General features: G+C 57.3%; 3 non-coding genes across 3 annotated transcripts in view; all 3 read right to left on the bottom strand.

Annotated features, from left to right (window-relative positions):
* The window catches only part of LOC140215116 (large subunit ribosomal RNA), a 3959-nt gene extending 3938 nt beyond the window's left edge, over positions 1–21 (bottom strand). Inside the window, exon 1 of the ribosomal RNA XR_011892036.1 lies at positions 1–21. This exon is cut by the window's left edge and continues 3938 nt beyond it. This is a non-coding gene — a ribosomal RNA (large subunit ribosomal RNA).
* Positions 22–1167: 1146 nt separating this feature from the next.
* Positions 1168–1320, bottom strand: LOC140215113 (5.8S ribosomal RNA). The gene has a single exon (XR_011892033.1). It is a non-coding gene; the product is annotated as a 5.8S ribosomal RNA (ribosomal RNA).
* Positions 1321–2894: 1574 nt separating this feature from the next.
* LOC140215115 (small subunit ribosomal RNA) lies at positions 2895–4709 on the bottom strand. Its single transcript, XR_011892035.1, has one exon. It is a non-coding gene; the product is annotated as a small subunit ribosomal RNA (ribosomal RNA).
* Positions 4710–5000: the final 291 nt, after the last annotated feature.

Below are 5000 nucleotides of genomic sequence, written 5' to 3'. Positions count from 1 at the left end.
GTCTCGCCTGATCTGAGGTCGACAACGGATACATCGCTTTCGCCCATTCCAGCACGACCGAGTACGACGCCCTGCCACGTCCTTACGGACGAGGCTGGCAGGCGGCACAACGCCTGCGCGCGTGCGTCATACGAGCGGTATGCCGAAAAGGACTCGACACGTTCGAAAACCCAGCGCCAACCGAGTGCGACGCCCTACCACGTCCTTCGCCCAACACGGAGCTACTTATAGACGAGGCTGGCAGGCGGTGAACCGCCTGCGCGCGTGCGGCGCACGAGCAGTTGCGTGGTAAGCGACCGTGTCTGAAGCCCAAACACCACCGAGGCAAAGATCGCCTTAGCAGCGCGCCGCTTCAGCGGGCACCGCAGGGGCGACTAAAACCTGGCGGGAGGCATCGTCTCGTGTAGCGTCGCCCCTGCCCCAACTGGAGTGGCCCAGTCTTTAGGGGACAGAGACTGCGAAGCACTTGGACCGACGGCGGACTACGACGGAACGCTTCAGCTCCGCCAACGGGGCACCCACGCTCTCGAAGGAGACATTTTCCGTTTCGCGGCAATTCTCCGCCGTGCCGTGACTCTTCTCGCTCGCAGACGGCGCTGTCGCGTCGAACCGCTTTCGGGGGCCACCCTTCTCCTCCCCGCTCCTCGCAAGAATCTGCCGATTCCCATTCCTGCGACGAAGCCCGGAAGGGCGCCCACACAGCTGCGGTGACGTGAACGAGCGACCAGCTCTGGAGCTCGACGTACTTCGAAGGCAAACAGCGCAAATTGCGATCGCGCTGGCTTTGCGCACGGCGCGGGAATCGGCCGGCGTTTCATTCCCACGTTTTCCGTGCACGCAAGCGTGCGCTTCCGACTCTCTCGCAAACGTGCGCGCTACATGGCAACAGACGTTCGCGCCTCGTGCTTGGACCGCTCTTTCCCTGCAGGTATCCGACTCCATCCTGCGGCGGTCTTACTAGAGGCGCGCACTCGTCACGCTGCAGTAGTATTGCCTCGTTTCCGTCTTTTCGAAGAATTGGCACAACGGTTTGCCACCGTCTCCCTCTCGTGAGGCCGCTGGCGCGTGGCTTTAGCGCTCAACGTACTGTCCATGATGCCGACGCGGTCAAAACGAGTCGACGGACGCACGTTCCCTGTGCGCCGAAGTCTCTCTTGATATGTGATCCGACCCTCAGACAGACGAAGCCAAGGGAAGACCCAAGGCCGCAATGTGCGTTCAAAGAATCAGTGCTCAGTGTGTCCTGCAATTCACACCAAGTCTCGCAGCTGGCTGCGTTCTTCATCGACCCGAGAACCGAGTGATCCACCGCTTAGAGTCGTGAAAAATAGTTTGTTCAATTCAGTACAGTACAACCAGGGTTTTAGGCACGTGGCGTCTCCCTGTGTGTGGTTTCGAAGAGCGCCTTTCGGCGTGCGCTCCTCCAGTCTCGCTCTTTCGGCGGCCGCGTCTCAGCAGCTGAAAGCCTAATGGCACTCCACTCCTGCTACTCGCGCGTGTGTTTTGCGCCCACGCCTTCCTCGCTTGCCCTCGAGGCACCTTATGCCGTTTGCGCGCACTCGAAGCCGGTTTTACCTGCCAACCATCCACCGGACCCGTGTGTCTCGTGTGCACGTTCACATCGCTCCACTAAAAATTGCAAAGAGCGACAGAGCCATGATTAGGGCTAAGCCGCTGTGGAGTCTTTAACGGCTACACGGCCACGGGCAGGGCTTCACCCCCATCGACGTGCTTCGCTTCAGTCAGCAGTAGGTTCATAGAAGGGCCTCAAACACACACACACTTTCGCATCGGCAGATCGCCGCAGCATAACCGCTGTTGATCCAACAGCCTACTTGAGACGAAAGACAAGAGCCCGGCGCGCGTACTCGCGCAGCTCTCCAAAACCACTCGGCCAGTGCCAGGGACGGCTCCCTGCGCCGGCGCCACAACAAGTCTACTTGAGGCGGAAGACGAAGCCAGCAAGGGCCTGGCCGCAAGTGCGTTCGAAACCGGGACTACAGTCCCTCGTCTGTCCGTACTTCCTCTTTCGACGTGCGGCGCCTTCCCAAAGCGCACAAGTCCGCTAACCGCAGAACGCTTCCGACGTAGCAAAGCCGCGTTTCCTTCGGTACTTCGCAGCAACGCCGCCTTTCCCTCGGCGGCGGGCGAATAGCCTGCAGACGTCGTCGCATTAAACCGCGATCTCGACACCTCGCGCGTCACGAGCAGGAGCCGACCGGCAGCCTCCGGCCCTTTCGGACTCGGTGGCATTTGCCGCGGAGGACGGGAGAGCACTTTAGGCCACGGTTCCTTCCGTACTTGGCAGCCGCACCCTCATACCGACAGTTCCATGACCGACCGAGCGCCACACCGTTCCTTTAGTACTTGGGTGGCAACAAAGTCGGGTCGTTACTCCATACTCGCCGCAGGAAGCGACCGGCAGCCGCCAGCCTTTTCAGACTCGGCAGCGTTTGCCGCGGAGGACGGGAGAGCGCTCGCACCACGGTTCCGTGTGTGTACTAAGCGGCAGCGGCATTAGCTCTCGACCGTCAGTTCCTTGACCGACCGCACGCTTCGCCGTTCCCCTCGTACTGGGCAAAGCAGCAGGTCGGGTCGTCTTACTCCCATTCCGCGCAAGAGCGCCAAAGCGGACAGAAAGCCCACCCAGTGTGCGTTACGCCGTTTCTACCCGCGGGCGCGGCCAAGCCAACCGTCCAAGGTTGCAGCCGGCGTCCACTGGGCGCAACAAATTTGGCACGGGGCGCCCCTCAAAATTCAGGCAGTCCCCGGCATGTTCGGGTATAGCCGTCCCCGCGTCCAAGCGGGGCCAGCGGCGGAAAGCGTCGGGCGCAGCGAGCTGCTTCACCCACACGGGGTAGAAACAATGGCGCTCGCCACCCTTCACAATCCGGTAATGATCCTTCCGCAGGTTCACCTACGGAAACCTTGTTACGACTTTTACTTCCTCTAAATGATCAAGTTTGGTCATCTTTCCAACAGACCGGCGCAACCGAAAGGCCGCGCCGGACATCGGTCCGAAGACCTCACTAAATCATTCAATCGGTAGTAGCGACGGGCGGTGTGTACAAAGGGCAGGGACGTAATCAACGCGAGCTTATGACTCGCGCTTACTGGGAATTCCTCGTTCAAGGGGAACAATTGCAAGCCCCTATCCCAATCACGAAAGAAGTTCCACGGGTTACCCAGTCCTTTCAGACAGGGATAAAGACACGCTGCTTCCTTCAGTGTAGCGCGCGTGCGGCCCCGGACATCTAAGGGCATCACAGACCTGTTATTGCTCTGTTTCGTGCGGCTAGGAGCCGCTTGTCCCTCTAAGAAGGTTGTAAGGTGCTGGGAACCCCGCACCTATTTAATAGGCTAGAGTCTCGTTCGTTATCGGAATTAACCAGACAAATCGCTCCACCAACTAAGAACGGCCATGCACCACCATCCACCGAATCAAGAAAGAGCTCTCAATCTGTCAATCCTCCCAGTGTCCGGGCCGGGTAAGTTTTCCCGTGTTGAGTCAAATTAAGCCGCAGGCTCCACTCCTGGTGGTGCCCTTCCGTCAATTCCTTTAAGTTTCAGCTTTGCAACCATACTTCCCCCGGAACCCAAACACTTTGGTTTCCCGGAAGCTGCCCGCCGAGTCATTTGAGTAACTCAGGCGGATCGCTGGTTGGCATCGTTTATGGTCAGAACTAGGGCGGTATCTGATCGCCTTCGAACCTCTGACTTTCGTTCTTGATCAAAGAAAACATTCTTGGCAAATGCTTTCGCAGTAGTTCGTCTTGCGACGGTCCAAGAATTTCACCTCTAGCGCCGCAATACGAATGCCCCCGTCTGTCCCTCTTAATCATTACCTCGTATTCCAAAAACCAACAGAACAGAAACGAGGTCTTGTTCTATTATTCCATGCAAGTTTATTCAGGCGACTCGCCTGCGTTGAGCACTCTAATTTTTTCAAAGTAAAAGCACCGGCCTTCTCGAGGCACACAATGAAGTGCACCAAGAAAGGACCGGCATGATGTTCAGTCCGAGCCGTCGCATCGGGTAGATGCACTACTCGTCTGGAACTGAGATCCAACTACGAGCTTTTTAACCGCAGCAGCTTTAGTATACGCTATTGGAGCTGGAATTACCGCGGCTGCTGGCACCAGACTTGCCCTCCAATTGATCCTCGTTAAAGGATTTAGAGTGTACTCATTTCAATTACGGGGCCTCAAAAGAGTCCCGTATTGTTATTTTTCGTCACTACCTCCCCGTGCCGGGAGTGGGTAATTTGCGCGCCTGCTGCCTTCCTTGGATGTGGTAGCCGTTTCTCAGGCTCCCTCTCCGGAATCGAACCCTGATTCTCCGTTACCCGTAACAACCATGGTAAGCAAGTAACCTACCATCGAAAGTTGATAAGGCAGACACTTGAAAGAAACGTCGCCGGCTCGTGGCCATGCGATCAGCACAAAGTTATCCAGAGTCACCACACAATACGGGCCGAAACCCGATCGATCTTGGTCTAATAAAAGCACCCGTCGCCCAAAGGGCTTCAGGCTCACTGCATGTATTAGCTCTAGAATTGCCACAGTTATCCAAGTAGGAAGAAACGATCTAAGGAACCATAACTGATTTAATGAGCCATTCGCGGTTTCGCCTTATTTCGGCATGTACTTAGACATGCATGGCTTAATCTTTGAGACAAGCATATGATTACTGGCAGGATCAACCAGGTAATCGTTCAACTGCGCGTCCAGCCTTTCAAGCAGGCCGGACGCCGTTTTTGCGATGCCGAGGCCACCTTCAGGCGCCCCAACACGCTTCGTTCTCGCAAAGGGTAGCACTTTGCACAGTCCGAGACGACGGCGTTCGAGCTCGCTACGGCGCCCTCCCCGCAGGGCCGGGTATCGCCACGCGGCAAGAAGCACGCAACATTCTCGATAGACCGGTTGTGTCGACTCGATCGCGGCTTGCGGTTTCTCTCGAGCCCGCAGCACTGGTGGACCGACCGACACTTGCAACGTAGC

This window comes from Dermacentor andersoni, unplaced genomic scaffold, assembly GCF_023375885.2.
Source record: "Dermacentor andersoni unplaced genomic scaffold, qqDerAnde1_hic_scaffold ctg00000833.1, whole genome shotgun sequence".
Taxonomy (NCBI): domain Eukaryota; kingdom Metazoa; phylum Arthropoda; class Arachnida; order Ixodida; family Ixodidae; genus Dermacentor; species Dermacentor andersoni.
The sequence above is the reverse complement of the archived record's forward strand: the minus strand, read 5'-3'. Positions and strand labels throughout refer to the sequence as shown.